The sequence below is a fragment of the Crotalus tigris genome, unplaced genomic scaffold (genome assembly GCF_016545835.1).
Source record: "Crotalus tigris isolate CLP2741 ecotype Arizona unplaced genomic scaffold, ASM1654583v1 scf7180000018573.505203, whole genome shotgun sequence".
NCBI classification, from domain to species: Eukaryota; Metazoa; Chordata; class Lepidosauria; order Squamata; family Viperidae; genus Crotalus; species Crotalus tigris.
In genome coordinates this window covers 100,476-116,780 of record NW_024097080.1, presented here as the reverse complement: position 1 = coordinate 116,780, position 16,305 = coordinate 100,476, and the positions used below count along the sequence as shown (strand labels likewise).

At 36.3% G+C, this 16,305-nt stretch overlaps 1 protein-coding gene across 1 annotated transcript in view; it reads left to right on the top strand.

The window, feature by feature from the left end:
• Window positions 1-158: 158 nt before the first annotated feature.
• Window positions 159-16,305, top strand: part of AGTR1 (angiotensin II receptor type 1) — a 41,958-nt gene continuing 25,811 nt past the window's right edge. The window contains exon 1 of the mRNA XM_039354644.1: window positions 159-488. The gene's annotated coding sequence lies outside the window, so the exon portion shown is untranslated. The remainder of the gene's footprint in view (window positions 489-16,305) is intronic.

Sequence of the window (16,305 nt, the reverse complement as noted above, 5' to 3'; positions counted from 1 at the left end):
GCGCCGAGCAGGCGAAGCTGAGGCACACGCCCGTCCGTCGACGCAGCGATTTCATTACTGGAGCCTGGACTCCGGGGGCGGGGCAGGGGATCGTGGAGGTTGGAAGGCAGGTTGAATCACGCGCTGGGAAGGGCAGCGGGGTGGGGGAAGAAAGCGAGATGGACAGAAGGGGGTCTCCCAGGAGGGAATGGGGCGGGTGGAGTGAGCTAGATGGGAAACAAGCGGGGCAACGTCCCTTGCTATAAATCCAGAACTAACACCGGACAAGTCCAAGCCTCATGACACTCCCTTCGAGTTACCCAGGGGAGTGGGTTGAGTTGAGCCTCCGCCTCCTAGCAATAGTAGCACCAGCAAGCTCAGAAGGCGAAGAGAAGGACTTGTAGAGGACAGAGAGACTGCACTAAACGAGAAGAAGGAAAGTTCCACCGGTCCGTAGGTGTACCACCGCGGCCACCTCCGCCCAGCGAGACACGCGCGGAGGCTCTCCTGTAAGTTTCTTTCCCCTCCACTCTTTTAGCGCAACTTCAACTTTCTTAATACCCACGCATTTGGTTTTTCTTTCCCCGGGCCCACATCTGTAGGATCAGGTCAGGTGGAAAGATCTGAGTAGCTATGACTTGAGGGATACTGAGGCCGCAGCAGCTTTAAGCGTAGGCTGCTCCTATGAGGCGCAGACGCGGTAGTAATACTAGGAGTTGGGTATTATTTCCTCCTCTCTATTCTTTGCTTTAAAAATCAGACAGTTGCAATCAAAATCCAGCAACTTGATTTCTGAATTTCATAGTACTTGGCTAAACTTGACTATTGCATCATAACTCTGGGATACTTAACCCCTTTTATTAAAATCTATAGAATTTGGAGATATTTAACTTGCTGAGATATTTAAAGATATTTAAATTGTTTCTATGATAAAGTATTGCAATTAAGATTTATTATTATTTACACTACTACGCATATAGCTCTTTTTCTGATGAAGCACAATACAAAATATGTCTGTTTCGAGTTGCATATATACATTATATAAACATTTTCTGGGAAGTTGTACACTCTATTCAGAAAACTTTGAAAGTGGAATTGCATTCACAATAACAACTGGGCCCCTCAGTGAAGAGAACTGTGCTGTTCCAAGGCTAGTTCCTTGAAACAATGCCACAGAAACAATGCTGCGTGCAAATGATAAACAGTCTGTACACTTCTGGCCTCATCATATGAATTCTCTTGTATCTCTTTTCAGCACCTCCAAACTATCACTTAACAGTGCAGACTACTAGCCCATTACTGTAGAAGTGCAAATTTTCCAACTTATCACAGCATCTAATGAAAGAAGCGATAGTCTCGCTTGGATCAAGAAAATAAACAATTGTGTTTAGGATCTGTTCTCTTCTGGACATTGAAATAATTTCATGCCCATATTGTTTCTTAACAATTGTTGAGTTTTTCTAGATTATCTCCCACAAGATGTTTATAAAATATTGATTTCTGGGGGTTTCAGTGCATTAGGTCTGTACATTGGCTCTTTTCAGTTAAATGCTGGAGTGGGAAGCTCTATTGATTTGGTTGGTTTGGTTAAAGTCCACTGAATTTAGTGGCATTTAAATAGCCAAACTATGTAGAGGATCACAATCACATGTTCAGTTAGGAAACTCCTTGCATTCTATGACCTTCAGTACTTTGTCTTGTCCCCTGATTATTATCAAAGTCTGATGTAAATAAAAGTCCAGCATTTAACTAATAGGAATGTGTACTTTAATGTACTTTGCACTTGGAAAGCTCCATGGATATGTTTAATTTAGTTACCCGTTACTATTTTTGACTTCCAAACCAATCCATTTTATCCACATTTGACTGCTTGGTATGTGTACCCTGTATTGTAGAACACAGAAGTTGGTTTATGTGGGCAAAGTGAGGAATGATTTCTTAACACTCCAATCTTGCTAAGTGAATTGGAATTGGTAGTCTTAATAGACTACAAAGGACAAAAGAATCTGTCATTTATTGCAAGTGTAGGTCAGAATTTAAAAATATGTAAAATTCTGATTAAGAAAAACTGAGGATTATACTAATCTTTGGTCCCTCAACATAGAAGTGGCAATATTTGAGACCAGGTGGAAGAAAAACAACTCTGTGTGTCAAACATTACCAGTATGGGGCCTGTCTTAGGTGGACACTTCCATTACCATGCAAAAGTAAAGGGTGAATCATGCTACATAAAGTCTGCCTAATACTGATTTTTTGCCATGTGTAAAACAGCCAGAATAAACATTACTTGATTTAGGATATATACAGATAAACATGCATGAAAGATTAGACACCAACTCTGTCTGTCTCTCTGCTTTTAAGCTGAAATTAGTGCTATTACTTGAAAAGACTTAGCAAGATTTGTTCCATGACCTTTGATGCATAATTATGGAAGACAGTAGAAGAAGTAACTGACATATGAAAAGGGAGAAAAATGCTTGGGAAACATAGACAGAGAAAATGGTGGGAATTTCCCAAATGGAATGTTGATCACTTTTTCATCTGTGAAAAGTATGTGTGTGAACACAGGAATCTAGATAGGAAAAAGGTTGGATATGATTATAAGGGGCAATACCAGAGACCTCTTAGCTTTCATAATGTACAAAAAAAACTTCAAATAAGAACCAAAGAACAACTCTGGCATGTAAAGAGACCAGCTAAGAAAGAAGGAAAGTAAGTGAGAAATAAAGGCAGTGAACCAGTTCTTACCTCTTGCAATTTGTGTGGATACAAAGCAAACTTGATTTATTTTGATATTTCTTAAGGAGTCATTAGTTAGTGGAAGTAGATGGCTCATAAACACAGTTTTTGCATATTAACTATTTTCCTAAACCTAGTTATCTCCCAGGTAGGATTTTCAAGGATTTCCTCCAAGACTATGGCTTTTAGGCTCACTAGCTTTGTTATTACCCTATAGTTACAGTTATTATCCTTATAAATCCTAATAGGATACATTTTTCTCCATTGGTTTCTTCCCTCTTCCGTTGGTTAAATTTCCACCAATTTTTCTTCTAATTTCTTTATAACTGTAGCATTGTTCACTTAATAATACTATTTTACATCACTTTCTGGGCAACCAGTCAACTCTTTGCACCATTACTTTAATTTTATTACGTTTTACAAGCTCACTAAATGAAAGAACACAAAAAACCCCAACCAACTTGATAGCGATCACATAACACATTGACAAATGTCCTCCTCTCAGCTTCAATACATGACATCAATAACTGAATCCTACTGTGATTTGATTGGCTCATTGCCAAAACAAGATGTCACCTGATTGGCTCTCTAAGCATTCATGCTCATTGGTTACAATCAGATAAAGGAAAGCTACCTGATATCAACCTAAGCAAATTGTGCTTCCTTTTTCTGGTTATTTGGCTATAACTTTTCATAAACTACAGTGCAGATAATTGAACCAATTTTGTTGCATTAAATTATCTTTCCATTGATATATAATTTTATGATACTACTCAGGGCTTTTTTTTTTGTCATAGAACGCCCAGAACGGAGTTCCGGTACCTTTTTTGTATGGAACCTTATAGGGTACGCAAGGCGGGTTGTATGACATGTGTGAGTTCCAGCACATTTTTTTTTTTTTAGAAACAGCACTGGTACTACTTCCCCAAAAAAGTGTTATTAATCATCAAACCTCAAAAATACACTTTTCCCAAAAGGTTTCCACAATTTTGACCACTACTGTAATTAGAATTTTTATCACAACAGTCATGGATAAAATTTTAACTGTCAGAATAAGGTATATGTCTGTTACTCAGAGCAAAAAATGCACTGGAAAAATGCTCGTGATCCAAATGCATGTAGAAATTTATCTGGGCTTCAGAAATTCAATAAATCAGAATGGTTAATGATAGGTTTTATTATGGGGAAGAGAAGATCAGTAGTAGAACACATGGTTTTTATGTAAAAAGTAAATAAACTTTGCAGTGGTTGGGTAAGACCTCTGTTTAAGAATTGCTCCGGGTGAAGTATACAAACTTGAGTTAGTAATCTGTATGATTTCATAAACTGGCTTCTTAAAGAACTATAGGGATGAGATCAATGTCAAGCAAGACAGAATCAACATCGAGCCTTGTTGATTGATCAGGTAGAATAAGATAATTGAAAAGATCTCTACCCAAGATTTATGAAACTGATGCACATTCAGTAGTATTTTATTATCTCTTTAGACAATATTGGTCTACACAACAGGCTTGCCTCATCTACCCTAAAAATCTTGATTCCAAGATAGATAGACATACAGACATGATGGAGAGGGAGATGATGGAGATGGATATAGATAGAGACAGATAGAGATTTCCATGCCTTTTAAACTTTTATACTGTTTTATACTGGATTATTTTTTTTCCACTTAGTTTTAGGCTGACTTGTTATTGCAAAGTTCATTTCATTGCCCTGTGTTTAAAACTAGTGTGCAGATTTTATAGAGGCATTACTATGAATTTGTTTATTCTACAGCTCTTCCTGACAGCTGAGCTAAAGTGCTACCCACCTGTCCTTGAGTTTTTAGAAAACTATAACTTGCTGTGTATATTGACAATCCTATTCTGCCAGAGGCATGATGCCAATAAATAGTGCTGTTTTATTTAAGGTATGGTGCACATTAATGACAGAGATTGGTGGACTCCCCAGCTATGTTTTCATCCATTCACATCAAATGTTTCTTTCCAATAGAAAAATAACCATTATATAATATGGATTGGTGTTGGGGAGTAGACAAGTTTTGAAGACGGCTATACCAGCACTTTTAGCTGTCTGTCACCATTTATTATGGTTGGTGCAAGTGTTTTGTGTGAGTACAGTCGACTATGAGTTTATAACTGAATTCCTATAAAGAGGGTTAGGCTATTCTGGAACAATACTAAACTCATGTCTAAAAGAGGCCTGAAAATCTACTGCAAAGCAATTTGTTATAACAGAAATGCTTGTTGGGCTCTTTTTAGATACAGCTTAGTAGAATTCTAGAAGAGTGCTAAATCTTTGTTCAAAAACTGGTGCTGGGAAAAATTGCACTGAGAAGCAGCAGAGAGATGACCATCTTATTTCTTCCAGCTTTAAAATACAGCCTCTTTTCATTCCCACAGCTGCTTTGGGGTGATTTACAGTAGTGATTCTAGACACATCACTAGAAGCTAAAATCATAAAACTATGTCTGATTTACTTTGGCCATGTCTTGCTTGCAAATTCATTGAAGAAGTCAGTGATGCTAGGAATGGCTAGTGGAACAAGAAGGGGTTAGCAAAAAACACGCTGGCTTGATAACGTCAAATCTGATACAAAGATGAGCATGCAACAACTGAAAGTCAGTCAGACATGATTGAATGGTTAAAACAACAGCAACAACTAATCAATATTATCTAAGTTTTTTTAAAAAAACCTCACTTTTTTGGTAATTCTCACATAATTTACTTAAAAATAAAAGAAGAATGTTTTGTTGGTGGGCTTCAGTAAGTATGTCCACCATATTTATTTTATTTGTTTATTAGATTTATATCTTGCCTGATCAATGCTTAGATGGAGATTGCCATTCATTTTATCCTAGTAACAGCAATTCTGTTTCTTTTGCATTGTTTCCAAGAAGACTATAGGACTGTCCTTATGTAGTCATTAGAAATTGAACTCAGCTTTGTTTTTTGTTTTTTTTTGCTCATTCAGCCAAGTGTACCCAACAATGTATATGCTCTCCTGCCTAAAATAAAAGAGAGGAAGCATCAGAAACTGTTTACGGATTCAGAAGGTTGTGCTGATAGTGTATGTGTTCCATTTGTATTTGGCTTGGATGTCGGGGAAGAAATGGAGTGAACTTGGAACAATACTTTCTGAGGCACATGAGACACGTTTGGGAGATAAACCCTAGCTTCCATGTTTCCCCAACATTTTCCTTGTGAAAGAAGACGTTCTTACTAACATTTCCTTTTGAAAATGAAAATATTTTTTCAACATCGGGTCTCTAGCATGTGGCATAACTATTTAATGTATGTTAATATTTCATTTCTTTATAAGGGACGAATGGATTGTGACAGTGAGTTGGAAAAAAGTAAACAGTTTCTAATAAAATTGACACAGCCTTCTGATATCTCACTATAACAGAACAGATTAATAATAGGACTGTTTTACAGGGACTGCATAAACTTTTATAAAATGTACCACAGTACATTTATTTGGTTTATTTTTATTTCTATAACCAATCAGAACAAACCGAGGCAATAAAAGCCTATCATTCAAAGAGAATTGTAAAATCATCATAGAGCCTAAGCGTTTCACTGCTAGGATTAAATTTAAAGTGGAAAAGAATGAAAATGAATTTTAGATTCAGTGTTACGAAGAGTGGATGTGTATTTCAAGTATCTAGTGAAAGAACATTTGGAAAATGCCTTAAGATTACATATAATGTTCTCTCTTTTTTTTTCATTCACAATGCTATACTTAACTGGATGCCCTGAGGTTACTTAGACAGCAGTGTGCATCATCCCAAGCAAGATTACCAGTGGAATCTTACAAAATTCAGAATTTACATTTAAAAATGTAGAGAAGGAGATCATTTCAGGGTTGTCAATCACAAAATTTTGTTGTTCATTTTTTAAAAAAAAAACCTCTTGAATGTCACAGATATGAACATGAAAAGACAAGCAAGATTACTTTCGCCTTCATTTTAAAGCAAAATTTTTTAAAAAAAACTTATATTTTAGTATTGCATAATACTGAATAATGTTATATTTCATAACTTGGATATGAAAATATTTATTTGTTAAAAGGAAGGTAAATGTTAAGTGAAGACTCCACCATACTATAAAGTATGAAATTTTTGTCATTGATACCTGCATCATGCCTTTTCTGCAAGATCTAATAGAGCAGGCTGATGTAACCAGGGAAAAGGCGTCCTTCAGATAGCCCAGGTCCATGCCATGAAAGGCTTTAAAGATTAAAATCAGCATTTTGAATTGGGTCAAGAAACAAACTGGCAACCAACCAGCTCATGGTGAAATGAAGTGAAACCAATGAAATCTTTCTCACAAACAAGACTACGTGCTGGAATGATCTCCTCAAATCCATACAAAACACACAGAAATTACTTTGTTTGAAAAAAGATGAATCCTCCTGCTGAAGACCATAAACCAAGCTTCTTCAAGTAGACAAAAATCAAAAAATTCATTATAATTGTTGCAACAAAGCTGAAGATATAAAATGAATCTCAAATCTGAGGGAGAGATGGATGGATGGGTAGATGGAGAGATGACATATAAAAGGAAAAAAGTATGTGTTCATAATTCATAATTTTAAGTATTGTGTCAAATTACTGACCACTCCACATGCTGGAGAGTGAAGATATTGTGCATTATTCATCCTCACCTTCACCTTCACTTCTGAAGGGTAAGATGAACTTGGATGTGTGAATATGTACCACACCAGGAAAAGTTTAGAGACAGTAAGAGAGAAGATATCTAACTGCCATTTCATTTCTAATGTAAAATATTAAGCATGCTTGAATGGAAAGATATGCATTTGATTAGATAGTTGGTCAAATAATTTATTGATTATATGGTCAAGTGAATTGTTAGTCATTACAGTGAGCCTTTATGAGGAAAAAGATTTTATTCTCCATTTTCACACTTTCCATAATCTGATTCCTGCATTTATCTGTTTGCTTTGCATGATACAAGGATACATTGCAATAAAATAAAGGCTTTCTTGTTTGCATAAAAACAGATGTTCGGATAATATGTGGTGTTATCTTAACATCTGGTAGGAATATATATTAGATTTTCATAGATTCTGAGGTTTATTGTAGACTGCACAGTCTGGCCACATAAGATATTATCCAAACATCTGGTAGGCAACATCTGTGAAATACTCCATAGACTTCTAAGCTTTCTTAAAGTGTATCCTTGTTTGCATGTTCTGCTTGCCAGAGTAATTGATTGATGATATGCTACATTCCTACCCCACTGCAATCGAGTGACTCTTTGTGATTTACATAAAGTATTTAAAGCAAATAAAGCATCCACAATATAAAAAATATAAACGCCTCCACCCAAACAAAAAACACAGGTACAGTTGTATGTGAAGCTGAAAGAGAGCTGGGTAGGTGGCAGGTTCCATTTTGATGACATGTACCTAGTTGGTCCTGTCCTGAAGTCATTGTTTTCCCATCCCATCTCTATCTGAAGTATTCTTCAGTCAATATTTCCTTGCAAGGTAAAGAACCATAAAAATTGAGGACAAGGGTTTTATCATGGTAAATTTAATCTAGAGTGTGATAAAATGAACACTTAAGATTGTAGTCATTATTGACATAGATTTTATTCAAGTCCATTCCTTACTTTGTTCTCTTTTGGTAATGAAATTCCTCTTTTATGTTGACATATGACTATACTCTTCAACACTGTTTTTAGATTTAAAAAAAAATCAGATTTGGAATGTTGATTTAAAACTAAATATGTTCACCATTCAATAGCAGACATTAATGTGCAAATTGTTGCTGATAATTCATTAGACTTATTATTTATAATGTGCACTTAGGCATTTTCTGTTTCTATATATAAAGAGCTAGAATTTTGTACTTGGTCCAATGATAAATTGTAAAAGACTTAATTATCAATAGCAAATTACAAGTGAAGTAAATTTGTAAAAATAAGCAAAAGTTTTTCAGAATGCTTAGTGAAAGAACATTAAATATTCAGTATATGTCAATGATAATGATGAATGATCTAATTTTGGTTTGTTGGAGTGGCTACAGCAGAAATCCAAGGGTTTTGTTGTACGAAACATGCTGAACCCAATTTTATAAGCTATAATTGAAGAAATGTGATTATTTGGGTTTTCATTCATTCCCATGAATGTTGCTATTTTTGTTGGTTTATTAATCTCAGTAGAAAATTATTCCAACTTTAACAGCAGCCAAGAAAACATTTGTAGAAATAAAGCAAACTGAAATGTTTTCTTTTGCTTATCATCCTTGGGAAAGCATCACTAGATCATTCCATAGTCAATAAAATAGTATTTTCCATACTCAAGACCAGTAGGTTTCAAGATAGCTAACGGAGTTTAAGCAGAGAGAAGAAGCATCCTAAAACAAGTGAGATATCTGTCACTTGTGATCCATATTTGACTTGTTTCCTCATTTTTGCCAGTTCCAGAGCCTCTCAAGCTTATACTGCTTCAATTTGGTTATACAATGCATAACATTGGATTGTATAATTTTTAGGCAGTTTGTGTGTTAAACCAAAGCTGAAACAATATGCATTAAATAACCAATAGGCTAAGTACACACATATAATATTGAATTACTGCAATTCCTCATCAGGTGCATCGTTGTTTCCTTATGATGCTTCTTGCATGTCTTAAAAGTAAGTAAAGGATACAAGAAAGCATGGACCCAGATGGGGAAAAAATGCCAGAAGTTCAAGAATTGAGCATGCTGAATGACCACAACATGAGGATGGAGGATAAAATGTAATTATCTTGAAGAAACATTTTTTACAGGTTCAACTTGTACTCTTTTAATTTCAATGGGAAGTCATGTTATTAACAGTTTTTAGAGTGGAGTAAGGATCTGCAAAATGTATTATCTCAACCAATGGCAAAATGGGAAAAAAGTGGTGGCATACAATCTTTTTCTCATAATTCTTGAAGAGTTGAATCTGAAATTACTATGAAGAGGAAACATATTTCAAAGACATTTCCTGTTTGTAGGCAAAAGCCAGACACATACTAACTATCACCTTTGATGGACACGCCCTAAAACAAAACAATTTTGGTGAAAAATACACATGTGGTTACAGAAAATGTTAAGAAAACATGTAGATTTTCAGCCAGAACTATTTCTTCTAGGTATAATTACAGAGAACTGTGACAAAAAATGTATATATTTAATATTACATGTATTAACAGTGGCGAAAATTGTATTTGCACGGTACGAAGAAACACCATTGGAAGAAGACATAATTAGGAAAATTTTGGATTGTGCAGAAATGGATAGGCTTACATTGAAAATAAAATGGAAAAAAGATACAGAATATTTTCAAACATGGGATAATTTTTATAAATGGCTGGAAAAACGGAGTAGGGAATAGAAATGGTAGTTGTATTACTATTAATATTAAATATATGAACCCAGACAACATATTGTTTATTAAGCACTAAAGATTTGTAACTATAAAAACTTAATAAAATATCTATAAAAAAGACATTTCCTGTTTATTTCTTTTCTGCTACAATGTGAAATGGTAGGGTGGAAAATGGAAAGGTGGATGATTAGGGAGCCTTGGTCTAAAATCAGACAAAAGAACCTTTGTTAGATGCTTTCACTCAGTCTAGGGAAATTGTGCAGCACTTTCACTCCATGATTGATTGGTTGGTTGTCTTAATTATCACATCTATAGATTTTCTTCATGATGATCTGTCCCTAATCTGGTCTTTCAACTCTCCAAAGGGCACATTCATCGCCACTGTAATAGCTGGTTGTCCTCTTCTGGTCTTTCCTTCTACTTTTCCTACCATTAAGGCCTTATCTAGAGAGCTAGGGCTTTACATAATGTGTCCAAAGTGTGATAATTGAGCCTGGTCCTTTGTGCCTTGAGTGGAATTTGGGTTGGTTTGTTCAATTATGTGTTTGTTTGGAGGGGAGATTGTTTTTGTTTTGGTGTCCACTGTATTTTAAGAGTCTTTTCCAACACAAAAGTTTGAAAGCATCAATAGTCTTCCCCATCCTGCTTCTTTCAAATCAATCTTTCTCCTATAGAGTGTCATGCTTGCACTATTCTAATCTTTGTAGTTATAGATATATCATGGCATCTGAATATCTTACTTCCCTTTCCCATAATCTGTGGCATATTTCATGACTGTTTGTCCCCTTACTTTAATGAAAATGGCTTAAATTTATTTTCAGAAAATGATTTATCCTCCAATCACAGCAGTCTTCAGAGAGATGTAGGTAAACAAAGAGTTTGAACAACAAGGAAAGCATTAAAGTTGATCATTAAAAGCCTCTGAGAATAAAAACAGAACAAAGTAACTAAATGGAATCTGTTTTTCTAGTTATAAACACATCTGTGTTGCCCTCACACACGGGCAAAGCTACTCCAAAGAAGATAAGAGACCACCTGAGCCGACCTTGTCTTTTCTTACCACATCCCTGCCCTCTGCTAATGTAGACCTCTAGAGGTTGGTCTCCAGCTAGATCACTTAAACCGATTTATATTTTTGCATAACCTATATGTTTTCCTCCACCCACCCTTTAATTTTAGGACCATAACAAAGAAGCCATTAAGAAACCCCTTGCTGATTTTGCTGCTCTTTTTTTTAATGCTTTATGCTTCAGGCACTTTTAAACAGCCTTTGTACCATTTTTAGAAAATATATTTAAATAGGGTCCCTCCAGCAGGGTAGTTTTCATATGTAACAATGCTAAAGTTATTAAAAAGTTCATCTTATATACACATTTTATCCCTCTCTTTTTATTTGGGACCTGATGGAAGGAAGAATGTTGAGGGATTGTTTTGCAATATTATAAATATCTCCTAATGCTAGAATTTTATTTGAAATTGCTTTAGCTTACTTTTCATCCCAATCTAATGGGCAGGATGATAGCATAAGCAAAAAATATATGAAATTCAAAAGTTTAAAGTATACCAAATCTAGATATGTATAACTTCAGTTCTGTTTGTTACAATGTAACTGATCTTGGGGGAGAAAAATTACACAACAGATTACACAATTTTGTTCAGTTAATCATATATGATTTATTACAGCAAGAAGTCTAACAGACTTTTAATTATTGAGTGTGGCATGCCATTACAGTGGTTTTTTGTTTTATGAATTTGCTTTCTTTTTCTAATCTACAGAGATAGCAATAATCCTTCTGAAATGTGATTAATAAACACATACTGTATGTAGCCCTATCCTATATATGTTTATCTCTTTTGAATTTAATGATACATAATTCTCAAAACTTATTGCTTGACTTCTTAAAGAAGTCTAGCAATGTACACAAAACAATATTTTTTAAAAAAAGTAATGTGTCCATGTATACAACAATAAAAATATTATCAACCAGGAGCATCTTTAAGGGAAGTGTCATAGAGTCAACAAAGAGGGTATAACTGTGTGATTCAAACCCCACCCCCTTTTTCTGAGTTACATGTTGTGCATGTGAGGTTCCATTCAGTCACACATGTCACCTTGACTTTTTTTATCCGTGTTGCAGATGTACCTGTTATGAAAACTAAAGGATGATGTAGATAAACACCACTTGTATTCTGCATATGGCAGAATACGGACTACTCCCTGTTACAGAGCATTCTACGATGAATTTATTCTTGATATCGGCCTTAGAAAATACTGAGAATCCTTGGAGACACAATCCAGTTATTTCTGGAGAGGCACGTGTTACCTTACCATATGGAAAAAATTAAAATATAGATGTTGCATTAAAATAATAATAATAATAGTAATAGTAATAATAATAATAATAATAACAATAACAATAATAGAGTTGGAAGAGACCTTGGAGGTCTTCTAGTCCAACCCCTGCTCAGGCAGGAAGCCCTATACCATTTCGGACAAATGGCTGTCCAGTCTCTTCTTAAAAACTTCCAGTGTTGGAGCATTCACTGCTTCTGGAGGCAAGTTGTTCCACTGGTTAATTGTTCTAGCTGTCAGGAAGTTTCTCCTTAGTTCTAGGTTGCTTCTCTCTTTGATTAGTTTCCATCCATTGTTTCTTGTCCTGCCTTCAGGTGCTTTGGAGAACAGCTTGCCTCCCTCTTCTTTGTGGCAGCCCCTGAGATATTGGAACACTGCTATCATGTCATCCCTAGTCCTTCTCTTTATTAAACTAGACCATGGGTTGGCAACCCGCGGCGCCGGAGCCACATGTGGCTCTTTGAGCCTTGTGGCTCCCAGTCTCCTCCACGATTTGCAGAGAGAGAGAGAGAGAGAGGCACCTGCACTTTCCTTCTCTCTCTCTCTCACTCTCTCTCTCTCTCTCCCTCCCTCCCTCCCTCCCTCCCTCCCCCCTTCCCTCTCTGTCTCTCTTTCTGTGTGTGTGTGTGTGTGTGTGTGTGTGTGTGTGTGTGTATATAAAAAAGAGTGGCCTCACGCTGTTCTCTGACAAGCTTATTTGGCAGGACTCCTGCCTTTGCTGCGTCTCTGCAGGAAGCAGGAAACAGCAGAAAGCAGAAAGCATCAGCTCTCTCTGTCTGTCTCTTTCTCTCTCTCTCTCTCTCTCTCTCTCTCTCTCTCTCTCTCTCTCTCTCTCTCTCTCTGTCTGTCTGTCTGTCTCTCTGTCACACACAGACACTTTTACTTACTTAGTGGGGGAAGGACTGGCAGACCAAGGGCAGGAGAGAGCCAGCCCAATAAGAATGTGTGTCAACTTGTCAGAGAACAGCGTGAAGCCAGCTTGCAAGGTGAGTAGAAGATCGGAGAGAGGGAGGGAGGGGGAGAGAGAGAGAGAGAGAGATGTGCACAGCAGCCTCTATTTCTTTTTAATTAAACTCTTCAATCAAGCCCCCCCCTGCGCACACGCGCATGAGTTTTGCGGCTCCCAGTGTTTTGTTTTCTGTGGGAAACAGGTCCAAGTGGCTCTTTGAGTGTTTAAGGTTGCCGACCCCTGAACTAGACATACCCAATTCTAGCAACCATCCCTTATATGTTTTAGCCTCCAGTCCTCTAATCATGCTTGTTGCTCTTCTCTGTACTCTTTCTAAAGTCTCAACATCATTTTTTACATTGTGGCAACCAAAACTGGATGCAGTATTTCAAGTGTGGCCTTACCAAGGCATTATAAAGTGGTATTAACACTTCACATGATCTTGCTTCTATCCCTCTGTTAATGCAGCCTAGCACTATGTTGACTTTTTTGGCAGCTGCAGCACCCTGGTGGCTCATATTTAAATGATTGTCTACCAGGACTCTGAGATCCCTCTCACAGTTACTACTGTTGAGCAAAGTACCATCTATATTGTGCATGTGTACCTACACTATATATGTGAATCAGCTAAGGGAGGCAGTCTTTTTATGTATTTTTTTTATCTTGTTTGCTATTTTAAAATTATTTTGAACTTAGAGTTCACATAATGCTGGTTATGCAGCATGAATGTTCATTTCATTGTCCTGATTTTTATTTTTAATGAAGATCTTTCATCACAAAAGCTCAGCATTTATTAAATTTTCCAGTGGTCATCAGTATTTACAAGTACAAATACAGTTCTTAGGAAAGCATTTTAATGCAGTATCTATATTTACAGTATTTTATTGCGCATACAACTTCACTGTAAAATATATCATTGCCCCCCATTCTGGACTCTAGAAACATTTTTACATGCTATCCTTTGCCAAAATTCTCAGCTGATCCTCATGCCAATCCATTTCAGATCCCATAAAAGATGTGTGCCTAGTAAAGAAACTTGAGTGGAAGTATAAACGTTCTGCAATAATGTTCTGCTTTTCCTGACTTTTGCCATGTTATGATTTGTAGCAAATTCTCTCACACTTAAATCAGGAAAGAAATTAATTTATCTCAACTATAGGGCTAAATAGTTCATTGGTAAGGAGAAGCAGGTTTCAGTCTGAGTATTCAAAAACCTTTTGTTTGCACAACATATATATTCCCCTAATGATGATGGTACTGCTTTACTACAATAAACATGGGAAGACCTGGCTGTACTTTCCCATCCTAAAGACTGACCAGAAAAATGACGATGTTGGGTTGCAGTTTTCTTTGGCAGTGTGTCCAACCCTTTTATGTGTCAAGGAACAAGAAAGAAAAGGTTCTTTTTTCTTATTAACAAAGTTCTTGTTAAGGAGTATAGGAGGAGAGAAATAGCAAAGTGACATATATTGTATATCAAGGGAGGAGGAAGAGAAAAATAGACAGGATTACTAGGGTCTTCAGGAGTATGCTTTGAGAAAACCTAGAATCTTTTGCCCAGAAACTTCTCATCTTTGGTAGCTCCTCCTCCTCCTCCTCCTCCTATTTTGAAGCTCCAACACTGGAAAAATACAGGGTGCAGAAGATTCTAGAACAAGTGAAGATTTTCCCTTTCTGGTTGGAGCATCATCTCTCCTTGCAGTGAGACAATCAATCTGATTTCTGAAGCATCTTCTGAGGAACAATTATAAGCAAAACAGTGGAATAAAAAAAACAATTCAGCTTAAAATGAAAAATTTTATTAATTATTTTTTATTTTTCCAAACTCTCCCCCATACATATACCGTGATATTTATCAGATGTTAACATACATTCTTTTTACATTCATATATAAGATAGTTTTGATAAAATGAAATAAATACATACACATGACTTTTGGTGTTGCTCGCCCATTTCCCCTTTCACTGTATCCACATTCCTTCTTCTCTACCTTCTTTCTCCCTTTCTTCTCTTTCCTACTTCCCTCTTCTTCCTCTCCTCTTCTCTTTCCTTCACCACTTCTCCCCACTTCTCCTCCAACCTTCCTACTTCCTTCTCCCCTCCTTTACTCTCTCTCCTCTCCTTTCTTCCCTCTCATCCCTCTTCAGATACAATTCAGGGGTAATGTCTGAGCAACTCCTCTCTCCAAATTTCCCTATCTGTATTATATACAATAAGATTAATTTTCTCTTACATTAATACTTCTATTTATCTAACCTTCTTGGTATATACTTCTATAAATATTTATACAACCTCCAGTTATTCAATACTGTGTCGCCTGGGTCTCCTTCCTTATCTGCTCCTTCTTCTTCTATCTAAATTGAAGTTACTATCTTTTAACCATATTCTCTTTCCAGCCAATCATAAAAAGTTCCCCAAATTTCATAGTAGTATGACTCTGTTTTATCTTTAATTCTCATTGTTAGTCTATTCATTTCTGCACATTCCAGTATTTTCCCAATCACCTCTCCCTCTTGGAGGGCTTTCAGTGCTTTCCAATTTTGTGCAAACACAATCCTGGCTGCCGTGATTATATGAATAATTAAATATGTTTTTATTGTATTTCTCTGGTAGAATACCCAACAGGAATATTTCTGGTCTTAGTTCTATACGTTGTTGCATTATCTTTTCTATCCATGTTCTAATTATATTCCAATAAGTTTTAGCTTCTACACATGTCCACCACATATGGCAGAAGGAACCTGGTATCTGATGACATTTCCAACATTTCATAGACCTGTCCTTAAACATCTTAGCTAATCTTTCTGGAGACATGTGCCATCTGTAAAACATTTTGTACATATTTTCTTTATATGCAGTCGCCATTGTCAATTTATAGTTTCTTTCCCATAGTTGCTGCC